Source organism: Echeneis naucrates, chromosome 2 (assembly GCF_900963305.1).
Source record: "Echeneis naucrates chromosome 2, fEcheNa1.1, whole genome shotgun sequence".
Classification (NCBI taxonomy): Eukaryota; Metazoa; Chordata; class Actinopteri; order Carangiformes; family Echeneidae; genus Echeneis; species Echeneis naucrates.
This window is the reverse complement of record NC_042512.1, coordinates 3,326,556-3,343,494: the sequence shown is the minus strand read 5'-3', so window position 1 is coordinate 3,343,494 and position 16,939 is coordinate 3,326,556. Positions and strand designations below refer to the sequence as shown.

General features: G+C 41.7%; 1 long non-coding RNA gene and 13 other non-coding genes across 14 annotated transcripts; 7 read left to right on the top strand and 7 right to left on the bottom strand.

Annotated features, from left to right (window-relative positions):
• Positions 1-281: 281 nt before the first annotated feature.
• Positions 282-1,557, bottom strand: LOC115053114 (uncharacterized). The gene is made up of 3 exons (XR_003841412.1): positions 1,478-1,557; positions 480-615; positions 282-398 (listed from the first exon to the last, which is right to left on the bottom strand). It is a non-coding gene; the product is annotated as an uncharacterized LOC115053114 (long non-coding RNA).
• A 2,655-nt stretch (positions 1,558-4,212) lies between these two features.
• Positions 4,213-4,284, bottom strand: trnac-gca (transfer RNA cysteine (anticodon GCA)). The gene has a single exon. It is a non-coding gene; the product is annotated as a tRNA-Cys (tRNA).
• A 998-nt stretch (positions 4,285-5,282) lies between these two features.
• Positions 5,283-5,354, bottom strand: trnap-ugg (transfer RNA proline (anticodon UGG)). The gene has a single exon. It is a non-coding gene; the product is annotated as a tRNA-Pro (tRNA).
• Positions 5,355-5,782: 428 nt separating this feature from the next.
• trnal-cag (transfer RNA leucine (anticodon CAG)) lies at positions 5,783-5,865 on the top strand. Its single transcript has one exon. It is a non-coding gene; the product is annotated as a tRNA-Leu (tRNA).
• Positions 5,866-6,814: 949 nt separating this feature from the next.
• Positions 6,815-6,886, bottom strand: trnag-ucc (transfer RNA glycine (anticodon UCC)). Its single transcript has one exon. It is a non-coding gene; the product is annotated as a tRNA-Gly (tRNA).
• Positions 6,887-7,534: 648 nt separating this feature from the next.
• Positions 7,535-7,608, top strand: trnat-agu (transfer RNA threonine (anticodon AGU)). The gene has a single exon. It is a non-coding gene; the product is annotated as a tRNA-Thr (tRNA).
• A 900-nt stretch (positions 7,609-8,508) lies between these two features.
• trnaa-ugc (transfer RNA alanine (anticodon UGC)) lies at positions 8,509-8,580 on the top strand. The gene has a single exon. It is a non-coding gene; the product is annotated as a tRNA-Ala (tRNA).
• Positions 8,581-8,896: 316 nt separating this feature from the next.
• On the top strand, positions 8,897-8,990 carry trnai-uau (transfer RNA isoleucine (anticodon UAU)). Its single transcript has 2 exons — positions 8,897-8,934; positions 8,955-8,990. It is a non-coding gene; the product is annotated as a tRNA-Ile (tRNA).
• Positions 8,991-10,712: 1,722 nt separating this feature from the next.
• On the top strand, positions 10,713-10,794 carry trnal-aag (transfer RNA leucine (anticodon AAG)). The gene has a single exon. It is a non-coding gene; the product is annotated as a tRNA-Leu (tRNA).
• Positions 10,795-11,046: 252 nt separating this feature from the next.
• Positions 11,047-11,118, bottom strand: trnaa-ugc (transfer RNA alanine (anticodon UGC)). Its single transcript has one exon. It is a non-coding gene; the product is annotated as a tRNA-Ala (tRNA).
• A 246-nt stretch (positions 11,119-11,364) lies between these two features.
• trnal-aag (transfer RNA leucine (anticodon AAG)) lies at positions 11,365-11,446 on the bottom strand. The gene has a single exon. It is a non-coding gene; the product is annotated as a tRNA-Leu (tRNA).
• Positions 11,447-12,053: 607 nt separating this feature from the next.
• Positions 12,054-12,126, top strand: trnak-cuu (transfer RNA lysine (anticodon CUU)). Its single transcript has one exon. It is a non-coding gene; the product is annotated as a tRNA-Lys (tRNA).
• A 615-nt stretch (positions 12,127-12,741) lies between these two features.
• On the bottom strand, positions 12,742-12,813 carry trnaa-ugc (transfer RNA alanine (anticodon UGC)). Its single transcript has one exon. It is a non-coding gene; the product is annotated as a tRNA-Ala (tRNA).
• A 3,363-nt stretch (positions 12,814-16,176) lies between these two features.
• On the top strand, positions 16,177-16,250 carry trnat-ugu (transfer RNA threonine (anticodon UGU)). Its single transcript has one exon. It is a non-coding gene; the product is annotated as a tRNA-Thr (tRNA).
• The last annotated feature ends 689 nt before the right edge of the window (positions 16,251-16,939 follow it).

Genomic DNA, 16,939 nt, shown 5'->3' with positions numbered 1-16,939 from the left:
ACTTCTGCTTCACTTTAGATTAATTTGTGGTGACCATTTAAATACCATTTAAATAAAATCTGGTTTTACTCTGGTTATTTAAAATATTGAGTTTACGAAGTCAAAGAATCTTACTTTATATCAGAACAAGAACAAAGCAAAGGAACTATTCACTACAAATTTCGGATAAAATACTAATACATTAGGTCTGTAAATAGGAAGAAAGGAAGGAAGGTAAGTAAACATGTCTACTGTTGTCAGCTCAGTGTGATCACAGTGATCCTGTTCAGACATTTACAGATTCTCACCTGCTGAACTCACTTGAAGTCAACAGTCACTTTCCAGCTTTATGTGTCAAAGAAACATGTGAAGGGAAGAAGCTGCTTGTTCTCCATCATCAGTCCTGGTGTCTGTTTGAGCTGAGGAAAAGTCAAATCCTTGTAACTTCAGGGTTCAATTAAAAAAAAAAAAACCTGTAGTGACATGAAAACCATTCTCACCTGTGTTAAAAACCAAATCAGTGCCAGAGGACTCTTTGGGATGGTGCTGTGATTCTGCAACAACACCTTTAAAGTCCCGACCCTCAACTCAGCAGACGAAGATGTAAATGTGCTGCAACAATGTGAATTTCTAAGTCTGAAATTTGAAATAACAGTAAGCACTAAACAAATCATTCAGAGCCAACAACAACTATGTCATTCTGAGTTCAACCAACAGATGGAGCCATCAGAAATCTGGATTTCTTCATTATTTCAATATTTAATTCTAATTTCTACTATTCATATAGCTTTGTAATTGTCAAAGAGGAAAAATATCATGTAATAAAGAATGATGCAAAAACAAGACAAAACATAAATGTCCAGGGGCAAGTGTTTCTTATTTTTTTGTATTTTGTTGTTTGCTTCAACTTTAAACCAACATCTCTTTTCATCATCACATTCTTCTCTACTGTCTTCAGTTTAGAAACTGTCCACTTCCATGTTTTTTGATTTTGTTATTCAAAAGCAACAGAGCTGAGACAATGTCTTCAGGAGACACAGACCTTGAATATTATGTGTATTCAATGAGTGTTCTCATGGATTGAAGTGATATACATGAGCCAACAATAATTTTTCTGAAAAAGTATTGTTGGCTCATCTTTGATCTGGAACAATGTGGAAAGATTACATGAATCTTCTACTGTCTGTCCACTAGATGGTGATAAACAATGTGGGAACATTTTACATTAAATCAGTCACAGTGTGGAGAAATCAAACAGTTTCTGCTGAACAAACTGGTCATATTAAAGTGCTGCCTTTGTTTCTTATTGTTTCTAAATGTATTGGAAGACAAATGAACCGAGGAAACTGAAGTCAAACTGAGTTCAGAGGCCTCTTAGAGAGCTGACCAGTTCTGAAGAACCTCCATCAATAAACTCAGAATACAATCAAACCAAAACAATTAACAAACACAATGTGATCACAGTGATCCTGTTGATCAGAAATATAAAGATTCTCACCTGCTGAACTCACTTCAGGTTGATTTGCACACATTCCAGCTTTGTGTGTTCAGAAAACATGTAGCTGCTCGTTCTTCACATTCCTCATTACTCAACCAGTTTTCTTCCTCCTTATAAGAAACAAACAGGATGTGGAAGTTTTACTATCTGTCACTACATGGTGATAACCAACACACCCTCATTTGCCCGGTTTGCATTTGGCTCAGTACTTTTTTTTTTTTCGGAAAAATGTAATTATTGAAGAAGCTCAATTTACTGAAGAGGAAACAATGATTGATCAAACTGACAAAAGAAAACACACATTATTTGAAAGCCCAAGTTCTGACCTCAGCAACTAACGAAACAAGGTGATGGCAGAAAGTCACTTTAGAAGAGAACACTGTTAGTCCTCAGCGACAGATTGTCGGGGGAAATGAAAAAGAAGCAGTCCTGATTTAAAGCCGCTGCCTAGAAATACATTACTGCTCACAACATTAGTGGGCGATGCTGCTGGAGGAGGAGAGGGGACCCTGCTGCTCTCTACACTTGATGATCTATCCCAATCACACAGAATAATAATCTGACTGATGTAGATCATGCATGTTTCTGTTTATTTGTATAAAGATCCTTATCAGAATTATAATTATTAAAGTGTATAGTGACATTTACTCAAGATAGAATTATATTCATTCTTATTAGAAAAAAAAAATCTTTTATCACTTTGTCTATCTTCCTGTCTTTTTGTCATGTTCTTCAACTCTTCAACAGCCCATCTCAGTTACTAACTCTTCTTTATATATCTGAGAAGGTAGCTGGTTGAAAATGATCGTCATGGTGCCAGATTTGAGCATCAAACTGTCAGTTTTCAACAAAAATGTATAATTATCAATTGCTAAAAAATAGGTTTTCAAAAGTTGTTGATCCAAACACAGTCTGAGCTCTCTGTGGAAAACTGAATATGACTTACAGTAAAATCTGATTCCAGAGCAGCTCTGAACTTTCTGTATCAGGTAGATCCTTCATCCTTTGATACTATCAGACATTACGGTCTGTTCTCAGCTCAGCTGGAGTTTTTCTCTGTTCGTCAAAGTGAACTCTGACCTCCATGTCTCAGTGTCTCAGTGTTACAGAAGTCCACTGTGAGTCTTCGTCCCTCCACAGTCCACAGGGACAAACTGACAGTGAAATAATAATAATGTTAACACTCACCGGCCTCAGCCTTCAGTTTCCCTGCTTCTGCTCCGATAGCTTCAAAATGGAGGCTGAACTCTGAACACTTTTCCTTTTAGCTGCTGCGGTTACTGGAAGTCACACGACCCTGCATGGGAGTGCGTGTGTTTGTGTTTCCTCTGATATGGGTGTTACTGTGCCTCATATTTCCCTTCTTCACTGAGTCTCCATTTCAACTTGTGTCCAAAGTGAGGTCTTCAAACTATATACTGTTTTTAAACCTGACTGACAGGCCGAGTAATAAACAATCTGCGTCATTCTTTATGCTCCTTCCTGAATGTTGTTGTCCCGTTCAGTAAAAACAGGGAAGCGCTCACAAGCAGAAAGAAACATGGCGCCCCCTTTCCTATTGGTGGAAAAATGCACTACGCCAGCCAATCAAAAAATTATTAGGCAAGACGCAACAGTTGGTTGCTAAGGAGAGGAGAAAGATGTTGGAGTGACAGCAGTAAAACGAAGGACAGAGATATCGACAGTGAGTTTTTAGATAAAAATAATAATTTGTGCAGCACCTCATTGTGAAATCTGATTGGTTTGTAAATATTTGTAGATCGATGTTCAAAGACATTGTCTGAAATTTAACATCAATGGTTGTAAATAACTGACGTTTTCACAATTTATATTTACATTCTAAGTTATAAAAATGGTTTGTTAAACATTTCATGAAATAGCATGAGCATTAAGAAAGAAAAAGGAGAAATAATATAATATAAATAAAACATATAGTAGATATATATTCAAAACAATAAAATTTTTCAGAATCCATGATTTCATCCATTTTTATTTCTTATGGTGTTATTTATATGTTGCTAACGTTGATGTTAAAATTGTGAAGAATATACAGCCAGAGTAAATAATACGAATTGGTCATTTGTGTTTATGTCTAGGTTGATTGTGCATCGATTGTGCAGACGAGTGAAGGTGAGAGCTGCGTGTGTTTCTTCGTCCCTGTCATCTCACTATTTTCCTGTTTAAGGGCACAACAGCAGCATCCAGCTTCTCTGTCGGAGAGCAATGAAGTTCTACAGATCCGTCCATTTCCTGAACTTTCAGAAGAGAAGATACCAAACAGCAGAATTTTTAATAACGTCTTTCTGATTCTGATCATCTCCGTTAGAGCATCATTGTGTAATTCAGTGTATGTGCAGTTTGGGACACTTTCATAAAACAGGGCAGAACCAGCAGATACATACATATACATCTCACTGCAGCACAATAAAGTCCTCTGTGAGTATTGTGTGTCCCACAGTGTACATGACATCTGAGCAGCAATACTTCCACCTGCTGGAGATTTATTGTTACTACAGCTGTAAAATAAATCTATCAGAACATGAACTCAGTCTGTAGAATCCAGAAGATTAATGACACACTTTGTCCTGCTGTTATGGAATCAAATCCTACTTTAGGTTTTCTATATTTTAAACTAATGGGCATTGTTGGGAACAAACAGAAAAAGACAAAGGCAAGATTTTTCTTTTAAAGCTTTTTCTTTGTGCTTGCGTATGAAAGCATGTAGTGGTGGTGGCAGGGGGCACCCAGACTTGAACTGGGGACCTCTTGATCTGCAGTCAAATGCTCTACCACTGAGCTACACCCCCCGTAAACACACACAGCCCATCACTGCAGATCAGCAGGTCTGACTGAAAACATACTGTAAAGTATGAACCACAGGGGTCACACTGAGACTTCTGAAATGTTTCAGAAATAGACTGAACAGGTGAGGGCTTTGGGACGGGGCTCACTGCAGCATCTGCTGTTGATAGCTGCAGAGTGATGTGCGCTTTCCTGTCAGTTCCTCCACAAAAGTCTCCATTAACTCCAGGAACAGTCGCTAAATGTAATTAAAAGGACACAAAGGCCACACTGTTAACACTGATTGAAGATTATGTTACAGCTTCAGCTGGTTTCTTCACTGTGACAAGTGTCTTGTCAGGATACTTCAAGTAACACAGACATCAAACTTCACACAGCTACATGTGGTTCCATGGTGTCATCATGAGCACTCTGGACTCTAAATCTGTCATTCATAGCAGTTTTAGATTTAACTAAACTCTTCATGATTGTACCGCACAGCTTGGACAACTGGCAGTGGTGGGAGTCAAACCCATGCCTCTGAAGAGACTGGAACCTAAATCCAGCGCCTTGGACCGCTCGGCCACACTACCACATAACTTCAGCCGTTTCACTGCAATAATGCCACATGTCTCACATTGTCTAACTTCTCAAAGTTGTGACTTTGGATGAAAGATACACTGTTACATGGATCAAAGGCAGCAGCTCTTCAGACTCACACATCATTCAAACCTTCAAGGAAGTGACACACTACGTTTGTCTTTGGAGCTTCATTAACAGAGTGCACTCTATTGTGGAGGTCATGAGAAAAAAGTGGGAGGAGTCTTTGATCTCTGTGATGTCATTAGAACCTTTGTGACATCACAGAATCAGCATCTCCTTTGATGGTTACTGATGGAACAGGAAAAGGTCAGATCCTGATATAATCTTGTGAACCCACAAGCTTGCCTTTTTTCTTTGTGTCAGACTTTCCTTCCTTAAGGTAGTTGAATAGGGGTGCAGATTATTGGACACAATATGTGAAGGGCTCGTCCGGGATTTGAACCCGGGACCTCTCGCACCCAAAGCGAGAATCATACCCCTAGACCAACGAGCCCTTGACACACATGTGAGAGGTAGCTGGATCGATGCCCACATTCGTCACAAATCCATGACTGTGGTGTTATTAGCACCACGCTCTAACTTGATGAAGATTTGATACAACCATTTTGTGGACTGAACTTCCATCAAAGGCTTGCAGAGAAACAACACGGTAAAGCAAAGCACAAAACTGTCCTGAGGATCTATCCCACATCGGTAACTCAAAGTGATGGTGGCCATTGGTGCAACTTAAAGTCTTGTGGCCCTTTAACAACCTCTGCGTTCACCATCAGATATTTAGAAATCATTCACGGCCTTAAAGGCAGATATTTAGGATAACTCTAGCTGGAATAGCAGGCTGCAACAGGAAAAGTTCCGCATGTCTCTGTCTCTTGATGGGCTAATTTTTCAGCAAATTTTTCGGCTATTGTTGCTGCTTTTGTCGTCAGAATGGCCGAGCGGTCTAAGGCGCTGCGTTCAGGTCGCAGTCTCCCCTGGAGGCGTGGGTTCAAATCCCACTTCTGACAGAGACCACTTTTCTTTCACCTCAACTGCAGCAAGGTGTGTTTGGGGACAAAGTTCTTTTGGTCTACTTTTGACCTTTTTTGACTTTTAAAAGACCAAAATTCCTTTGACATGTCGAAATATTGCCATTCTGTCCTTGGAAAATTGAAACAACCTGGTTTTGTCCACTCCACACGTATGAGGAAATGCAAATTTTGAGCCTCTGTGCGATCTAATCAGGCAGTCTTTGAGTATTGTGGACTCACTTTGATGGGCAAATTTTTAAGCAAATTTCAGGCAGGAGTTGATCACACAACCATTATAATTTTAAGACTAAGCCACACAGAAAATATATATTACATAACAACTAATTATGCTTGGATGAATGAAATAGTATTTTTTTATTTAACAATTAGTGAAAACACCAAGAACAAGTGTGCATGTGGAGACATCCTCTTGATGATGAAATGAAAATCTGATTTTATTCCCATTTATATTTATAACTGTAAACTACGATCTCTTAAAGGTAAATGTAAAATCAATTGAAGAGTACATCCAAACTTACACGTTGACTTGAGTAGTAAATGCTTCTCATGCTGTTTCTCCTTTGCTGCTGCAGCTGTGTTATTATATCAGAGGCCCTTTGTGGTGCATATACTAACCCTTGTATACACACACACACCTTTAATGAAGAAGAAATCAAGTTTTGAGAGGTTGCATGTGGCCAGTATGGGGCTTGAACCCATGAACTTGGCGTAAACTGAATATAACTGGCCAGTTACCAGGGTGATGGACAGGCCAACCACTGTCCATGACTTGTTCTTAGAATATGTTAAACAATGTGTGTGAGTATCTACTGTAACAGACCAACTGTAGCTGAACAGATAGAACGGTTTCATCCTCCTCTTGGTCTGTCGACCAATTGGGCACCATTGGCATGAGATCTACAGGATCTCAAGCTATAAGTTAAACTGCAACGGCCGGGAATCGAACCCGGGTCAACTGCTTGGAAGGCAGCTATGCTCACCACTATATCACCATTGCATGCAAAATGGTGAGCATCCACTCCGAATGGACGCGAAATGGTGCCGTTTGTTTGCGCTGTAAAAATTCTTATTTGTGCTGCTACGGTTTTATCGATGTCAGACATTTTAATTTCTGGTGATGAAGTCACTCAGCCCCCCATGTTCTCCAAATGGACCCAAAGTGCAGTTGTCACCAAATTTATCAAACAGTAATGTCAGATGTCAGTAATGTAAGATGTTCAATCTTAAATAATTACATAGCCTATCGTAGCTCTGCATGCAGTGGTCTCTGCTCTCCATGAAAAGCAGCAGTCAGCTCTGCCTGGATACAACAGTGGTCTAGGCTGCATCATGTATGTTAACACTGACATGTGTGTCACTCTTTTCCTTACTCTGGGTTCCAGGCCGCAGTGTATGTGGTGGTGTAGCCGAGCGGTCTGAGCTAAAGATACAAATAAAATAATCTAAATCGGATTTTATTTTGCAACCTAAGGATTCCAGCTATAAGCCTCTACAGTCCTCCACTCTACCAACTGAGCTATGGACATTCAGGACATTAATGTGACAGTTTATTATATGCTAAAGAAACTTTGGCAAGAGTCACAATTGTCAGCCACGTACATTGGGGGTCTTTTAAGATCCAAAATACATCCTGTATTATCAGTGTGGTGCTGTGGCTTAGTTGGTCAAAGCGCCTGTCTAGTAAACAGGAGATCCTGGGTTCAAATCCCAGCAGCGCCTCATTGATCAAGTTATTAAGGTTGTTGAACTAAATTAACTGCATGGTCTTCATGTCTCTCTTTGGAGCATTAATCAAGTTTTGTGGAAGAGGTGAAACCAAACCAGATACTATCCAGCAAAAACAGCTGAGTAGAGTGCTGTGGATTTGAGCCAGTAACAGGCTGAATGATTTCAATGCAGATAAAGGTTGTGTATGTTGGCTGGTTAAAGCAGCCTGTGTTTAAATCCCAGCAGTTCCTTGTTGCTAAAGTCAGATGTTGTAGAAATAAACTACCTTTGGGTTTTCATCAGCTGTAGGTTACAACATGATAAGCACATGATAAGCACTTCCTGTGCAAAAGGCCACTCTTTAACTAACTTTAACTAACTAACGGTAACTTTGTTACCGTTTTGGTACCGTTCATTTGTACTCCTATGGTTTTATAGATATTACATATTTCTGGTGATGGTGTCACCCAGCCCGCCATGTTCTCTGAATGGACCTGAAGTGGTACAGTTTGTCTCTCTGCTAGATGAGTCCGAACAACAGCACTCAGCTGTGTCATATTTTAAGGCTGTGCAGATTACAGAGATTCTCCAACATGCTCTGTAGCTCCCCACCTGGGAAACTTGGTCCATGAAAGCAAACAACCGTCAGAGTCAGGCCGACCACAGAGCCTGTTCTCCTGATCAGCCTGTTCAGTCTCTGTGTGTCTCCCTTTTTGTTGCTGTCTGCTTTAGTTTAGTTTATTTGCACATTAGAAGCACATAATGATAAAGACTTCATGATAAAACACTGTGCAGGGGAAGTTAGAAGTCACAAAAGGTTTATGGGAATACTAAAAGCACCAAACTTTTCATTTTCACATTATTAGACTTCTGGATCGCTGTCTCCTACTGCTAAAGCTACCACACCATGGAGGGGATGTAGCTCAGTGGGAGAGCGCATGCTTTGCATGTGTGAGGCCCCGGGTTCAATCCCCGGCATCTCCAGAACTTATCTTGTCTAAAACTTAGACAATTTTTACGATGAGAGCAGAGGAGTATCTTACGAAGGAAGCTCAACAGAGCCGGGCTTTGTTTGGGTGAGCTGGCTCGACAAAGTCGAAAGCTCCAACCAGAGATAACAAGTATCACGATGGTGGTTATCAACTTGGTTTGTCGACCCAGGCTTTCCTCAGCAGGCTCTGTTCCCGTTCACGTAACAAGGGCTGTTTACAGCGACTTTTAGATTTTCAGTCCAACATTCTCAGCCATTTCGGGTGGAAGAGTTTGTTTCACAGAACGTGTCAGGAAAGACACGTCACAGGCTCCAGTGGCGCAATCGGTTAGTGCGCGGTACTTATATGACAGTAACCTGCGGAGTGATGCCGAGGTTGTGAGTTCAAGCCTCACCTGGAGCAGCTGATTGAGCTTTTGGAAGAAAGTTGGTATCTTGTTGAAAAAAAAAAAACATTCTCTCATGCCACCATGACATAAAAGACTCCTCCCACTTTTTCGCATGACCTCCACCACAGAGTACACACTGTTAATGAAGCTCAAAACACAAACATAGTCATGCCAGATACCTTTGAGTTCTGCCGACAGAAGCAACAACTGCAAGCAAAACTGGAACTAATATTCACTGCTATGCAGATGAGCCCCACAACCTCTCACATGCTAAACGAGTGCTCTACCATTTGAGCTAATTCCCCTGGGCTGGCATGCAAGCTAAGCTTTGGAAAAAAAAAGTGAATAGATCGAAGGAGGCAGACTGGGTACTCGGCACTGAAACAACAGTTGAAATCTGCTTCCACTGCTAAGGAAAACTGCTGGGAGTTAAAACAAGCAAGGTTAATACTGTACTGAAGATCTTCCCTCTTCAGCTAGTGCAGCTTCAGTATGGCATTACTATTGTAATGATGTCATCTTCAAATACGACAAACTTTGGATAGTTAACAGCTAGCTGTTGCTAAAGAGCCATTAGCAAAGGATGGTTTCGATCCATCAACCTCTGGGTTATGGGCCCAGCACGCTTCCGCTGTGCCACTCTGCTCATAGCTAGCTGAGCTGCAGCATATAAACTCGAATCCCATCTCTGAAGTACATGTATATACAGAGGATCTGGTGATGGAAGTGTAATGTGTATACTGCAGCTGAGGTTGATGGTAAAGTGGTTTGTTTTAATGTAGGAGTGCAGCGTTTGGATGCTCCAATCAGTCCGAGAAGGGTTTCCACATGTATGGATTCCCCAAGAACCATGAGGGCTGGAAAACGTGGTGTGTGTGATTATGTGCGTGTGTATACAGATACTAATGCTAATAAAGATAAGTATATGTACGGCAAAGGGCCTCTGATATAATACAGAGATTGTCAATTGAGATTGAGGTAGTGATTGAATCATTTTACTCCTGGAGATTTGGAGACTTAGAGTTTCGCGGCGGTGAGCGCGGCGGTGAGCGCGCCGAATCCTAGCCACTAGACCATCAGGGAGTGTGCGGGCGCCAAATGTTGTGGTGTATGATTAATGTTCTGTGTGAGATTTTTTTTTTGATGACTGAAAAGTTCTCCCCCTCAGAACATTTTAAATTCCATAAATCTCCTGCTGTACAAGGCTCGTTGGTCTAGGGGTATGATTCTCGCTTCGGGTGTGGAGCAGTGGAAGAGTGCTGGGCCCAAAACCCAGAGGTGGATGATGGAAACCATCCTCTGCTCAGGCAGTCATCAAATAATAAACAATGTTCTACGTTGCTTAAAGTGAGATTACAGTTTACTTCATCATCACACTGCACTTTGCCTGCATCTGAGCTAAAGATACATACAAAATAATCTAAATCTGCTTTACTTTGAAATGAGAGCTAAAGTCTTGTGGAGAATGTGGGCATCCATCCCACATTCTGACATGCTAGCATGCAAGCTAAGCTTTGGGAAAAGGCCCCTTTAACAATCTCTGAGTTCACCGTCAACAGGTTTCAAAGATATTTAGAAATCATTCACGATGGCCTTATATCGATCATTTGCATTGCTGACCGTCAAGTAACTTCTAAGGTATACGTGTATGCGTGATGTCCTCGTGTATGAATGAATGTTTCACTGATGCAGATCCTGACATTTTCCAGTGTAGTGGGTTCAAGCTTTGTGCACAGGGTAGTGTGGCCGAGCGGTCCAAGGCGCTGGATTAAGGCTCCAGTCTCTTCGGAGGCGTGGGTTCGAATCCCACCACTGCCAGTCTGTTTCTTTTCAATGAAAACTAATCAGCTCCTCCTTTGAAGCTTCTTCAAAGAATTTCCAAAATCACATGTGATTCAGATGTAAACACAAAGGCTTCCTCACTGTCACCATGCAGAACAGCTGAGAAGATTGTTCATTGACTGATTATTAATGATCAGCTCAGAAACAAACAGTGTATCTAAAGCACAATTACCGCTCCACTGGAGCCCATGACGTGTCCCTCCTAACATCGTGCTTCATTATCAACAATGGAGATGCCGGGGATTGAACCCGGGGCCTCATACATGCAAAGAATGCGCTCTACCACTGAGCTACATCCCCTGTGTGGTGTGGTAGCTTTAGCAGTTTTAGCAGCTTTAGCTAACCAGACAGCTTCTGAGCTCCTGCGACAGCTAAAACACCAATTTCCCTTCTCCGCAGCACTTCTCCGTGCTGGTAGACCTGCAAACCTACCTGGGTCTGGAAAGGCTGACTGTGATGTTTCTCATTTCAGCCCAGCTGGTGTTGGTATGAACAGATGAAAAGTGCCTGACTTAGTGGATTGGTTGTCATTGACAAGAATCAAACTGGCAGTGGTGGGATTCGAACCCACGCCTCCGAAGAGACTGGAGCCTTAATCCAGCGCCTTGGACCGCTCGGCCACACTACCACTGGGTGACTATCTAAGTTCATGCTGGATGTTCACCACCCACTTATCCAAAGTCCAACAGTGAAGGTTTCAAATCCAGTTCAGTCCAAATAGTTCCAGTTTTGTTGTTGCCTTGCTCCTAATGTTAGATGTTTCCTAATGTTTGCACATGGAAAATACAAACTACACCTTACAGCAGTAGAGGTGAAAGAAAAGCAGCTTCTGTCAGAAGTGGGATTCAAACCCACGCATCGAGGGGAGAACGCAGAAAGATGAGCACACACACACTGAATGTTCCTTTACATTATGAGACATGACCTTTAGCTGGAAAACGTCTCATGAAAGACACATATGAAGTCATGTATATTTTGAGCCTCTGTGCGATCTAATCAGGAAATCTTTGCGTACTCACGTTGATGGGCTAATTTTTCAGCAAACTTTTGAGCTTTTGTGGTTGAGTAATTGTGGTTGCCTGAACACTCTGGCTTTATGTTGGCTGGATTTATGACCGAACATGAGCACCGTAGACAATGGCTTTTATTTTGAAATGATTTTTTGCATTTTTTTTTTAAATTTTATTTTATTTTATTTTATTTTTTTTTTTAGAGGATGTTTTGCGTGTCTAGCAGCCCGGCTAGCTCAGTCGGTAGAGCATGAGACTCTTAATCTCAGGGTCGTGGGTTCGAGCCCCACGTTGGGCGATAATCAGTTTTGTTTTGTTTTTTTTTAGACCCAAAGTTACATTTCCAATATTCTGCCTCGTCTTTCAACCACAACCACATGAAATATTGTGAGGTTGAATGCTGCACGCTGACTGGTTGTGTGTCCAAATGGCTTCAAAGACATCTTTCTGCCATTCACTCCTCCAAACCTTTGGACACAGCTTTGAGCGTTCTCACAGGTGTCATTATTTCAGTGAAGATGTATGTATGGATGTATTCCCCCTGAATCCTGCGATTCACAGCTTCCACCAAATGGAGCCTAATAAGACACAAAACTAATTGTGATGTGAGTCTGAAGAGCTGCTGCCTTTGATACATCACCTGATGATGTCACCTGATGACGTCACAGTACTCACAGAATGAAACTCCTCCTTTGAAGCTGCTTTGAAGAATTTCCAAAATCACGTGATTCAGATGTAAACACAAAGGCTGCCCCACTGTCCCCATTCAGAACAGCTGAGAAGATTATTGAACATTAACAATCAGCTCAGAAACAAACAGTGTATCTGAAGCACAGGAAAGAGTTCTGCTCTCCAACACTCTGATCCCTCAAATACTGCTCCACTGAAGCTTGTGATGCTGCAATATTAATGCTGAAGATGCCGGAGATTGAACCCAGGGCCTCATACATGCAAAGCATGCGCTCTACCACTGAGCTACATCCCCTGCATGCTGTGGTAGCTTTAGCAGTTTTAGCAGCTTTAGCTAACCAGACAGCTTCTGAGCTCCTGCGACAGCTAAAACACCAATTTATACTATACTATAAATAACACAACCAGCCAACCTCACACAGCTCCATATAATAAGGGTTAGCTCTCCTGAGGACTGCAAGGCAACAGCTGGGCTTGTAAGCAAAGGAGATGCTCATTCTGTGATGTCACAAAGGTTTTAGTGACACAAAGGTTTTAGTGACATCACAGAGATCACAGACTCCTCCCATTTTTTCTCATGAACTCCACCATAGAGTGCACTCTGTTAATGAAGCTCAAAAGGCAATCATGGTGCTGCCATCACTTCCTGCATTATAGCTTTTGCTTGCAGTCTCCAGACTAGAGAAACAGCAATTTAGTGTTTGTTGCTGTGTTGAGCAGATGGAAATTTGGTGATTGCACTTTTTTAACAGAAGACCAACTTTGGTGAGTCATGATGGTCAGGCACTGATATTGGCAACATAACATTAAGTGCTTGTGCAGGATTTGAACCAGGGACCTCGCACACCCAAAGCTACAATCATACCCCTAGACCAACGAGACATTAGTTGCAACAGCTTGTCTGTCTAACATAGCTGAGTTAGATGTAACAAACTTAAGTTTCCAATGAGGACTCTGCTCACCATGTCTATTCAATGTGCTGAAGCTGTCACATTCATGCAGCTTGTGGAGAAACTGTTTCAGAGCCATCAAATCCAGCATACCATGCAGGGGATGTAGCTCAGTGGTAGAGCGCATGCTTTGCATGTTGAAATGGAAACATGAACATGACTGAGGGTCGATTCTGATCATCTCCGTTAGAGCTCTATTGTGTAATTCAGTGTGTGTGCAGTTTGGGACACAATCATAAAACAGAGCAGAACCAGCAGATGGAGCTGTTTGGATGTTTCTATCATATGATGATGAAATCTAAAGGCTCTCTGATCATCACATTGAGAAGTTCATCTGGTTTGTGATATTTCTTCATATGATAGTGAGGTAAAATGTGTTCAGTGGGATGTGTGTGTATCCAGCAGGACTGACAGCTTCATGTGGGATTCTCACAGAGATGATTCAAACCTGATCACAGTGATCAGTATGGATATACAGTATGTTTGCTGTCAGTGGAGGAAACTCTCAGACAGGACTAATAGTCATGTTTGGGATGTTCCTGGATTTGAGTTGAATGAGTGTAAATTCTCTCTGATTTTAACACACGTTCACACATCCACCTCTATTCAGACATGGAGTTTACATATTGTTTGGAATTCTAATGTGAATGTCACAGACAGCATTTTTTTTATTATTAATGTTAAGACCCAGAAAGCAGCATATTTGATTGGGTATGAGTCAGAACTCATCCACCTTCAGACTGAACATCTTCTGACTGTAGAACTGGAGCTTTTTATGCGTCTCACTGCAGCACAATGAAGTCCTCTGTGAGTATTGTGTGTTTTACGGTGTACAGGACATCTGCGCAGCAATACTTCCACCTGCTGGAGATTTATTGTTACTACAGCTATAAAATAAATTTCCACAGTCCACAGTTCCACAGAAGAACATGACAGCTCAGCGGGCCTCCTCTCTCTCTGGGACACTGGATCTGTCTGTCTGTATCCATGTCAGAAACTCTGAAACACTCTGAAGATCTTTAAAACACAGTGGATTTACTGATATCAAAGTGTCCACCGGTCCACCAACCCACCATCGATATATTGTGATGGTGTGAAGAACATGTGAGCAGGAGAGCAGCTGCTTAAGTTTATGATGTGTTCAGGTAACAGTCAAAGCTCCAAACACAATAACAGTCCTGCTTCTGTTTACCAAAAGGCGCCAAAGCCCACCCTCCAACAAAGAGCTAAGGTCTTGTGGAGAATGTGGGTATTGATCCCACTACCTCTCTGATGGCTGATGGCTGGGGAATTAGTTCAAATGGTAGAGTGCTCGCTTAGCATGTGAGAGGTAGTGGGATCGATGCCCACATTCTCCACAAGACTTTAGCTTACCTGAGCACTGACTTGGCTGTTGAATTCACTAAGTGCAATTTGTTGAGGCAGTGCTGACTGACAAAGGCAACAGCAGGTTTGGTGGGAGCCATAACTGCCACCACAAAGTGAAAGTCGCAATTAATTACGCAACCTCAACGTTTACTTGAGTTTTGAATTTAATAGTGTTATTTCTTGGTGCTGTGTTAACTACCAAACACAAGTCATGGAATTGATGTCTTCTTAGACGTTAGATGACTTCAGTTACAGAATCTATTGATTTACTCCAATCAGAGACACTGATGAATTCTTTGTCTTTCGTTCTGGTATTTCTATGCATATATTATAAATATCATATATATATATTATAATATAATGTATATTATTATGTTATAAATATAATATATATTATTATATTAAATAATGGCAGAGAGAGAGATGACCTGGCAGTGGTGGGATTTGAACCCATGCCAAGAGACTGGAGCCTGAATACAGCACACCTGTGTCACCTGTGAGAAAGCTCAAAGCTGTGTCCAAAGGTTTGGAGGAGTTCATGGCAAAAAGATGTCTTTGAAGCCATTTGGACACACAAGCAGTCAGCGTGCAGCATTCAACCTCACAATATTTCATGGTGTGGTTGAAAGAGGAGGCAGAATATTGGAAATGTAGGTCAAAACAAGCAGGTCATAAAAAGTCATTTGCCAAGAGTTATGGGGTACTTCGGGTGAGGTCAACTCTGACTGAGAGCGAATCACTGCTGGGGTTTGAATGCAGAATGTCCTGTTTACAAGACAGACACTTTAAGCAGCTCAGCATCAGTACCGCCAGTTTGTGTCTGTATCGTAGAGGAAGAAAACACAAAGGTCTGTCACAAAGGTTCTAATGACATCAAAGAGATCAAAGACTCCTCCCACTTTTTTCTCATGACCTCCACAGTAGAGTGCACTCTGTTAATGAAGCTCCAAAGACAATCATGGTCCTGCCAGATAACTTTGCGTTCTGCAGACAGAAGAAAGAACCAAACTGGGCCAGGAGCCAAATGTTTGTTGGATCAGGCATCCTGAAATGTCTCTCTTTTGTGCAGTCAGGATGTCCAAGCAATCTCAGACTGTCCCTGTTTTACCAGCAGCCCTACAAGTGAATTTGTCTTTTTCTTTGTCCTCAGTAAAATAAACTGCATTTAAAAGCTTCACAATGTGAACAAGCTTCCAATGGCAACTGTCCCAAGTAAAGTCTCCATATTGTTCAACTTTTGCTCCTACATTAAAACAAACCACTTTACCATCAACCTCAGCTGCAGTATACACATTACACTTCCATCACCAGATCCTCTGTATATACATGTACTTCAGAGTGGTGCTGTGGCTTAGCTGGTCAAAGCGCCTGTCTTGTAAACAGGAGATCCTGGGTTCAAATCCCAGCAGTGCCTTGTGCATAATGTTAAATGTTACAGATGTAACAGACACAGCTTTAGTTAATTATGAGAATTTAGTGGTTTCAACCTCAAATCCTTGAACACTGTCTGGTTAACATGTTTCGGTGATGTTAGACTTCTATGGACCATTTCACCGCACTGGACCATTTTTGCAGAATCAACACCTAATAACTCCACAACGAGACTGTGTGCCGTCACTGGAGATCAAAGGCATTTCCTGCCTTTCATTGATGCCCCACGCGACACAGATGGATACGTCACACTCTGACGTTCGCTTCAAATGAATGAGTGCATGCAGTTTCTGTAGTGTAGTGACCATCATGACTCTTAACAAAGTTTGTCTCCTGTTAAAAAAGGGCAATCACCACATTTCAATCTGCTCAACAGCAGGGTACAACTCAGACAGACTAGAGCCAGCTGAACACCGACGAGGATGGGATTCGAACCCACGCGTGCAGAGCACAATGGATTAGCAGTCCATCGCCTTAACCACTCGGCCACTCGGTACACAAAGGTACATGTGATGACAAAAAACAGCCATTGGGAAGAAGCTGCAGCACCTGAACCCTGGATCCTCAGATTAAAAGTCTGATGCTCTTCAATAAGATCTGACTTCATTTTCCAAGCTGCCCCCTCGTGGTCATTTGATACACTGCAGGTGGAAATCCCAGGGCACTGGCCTC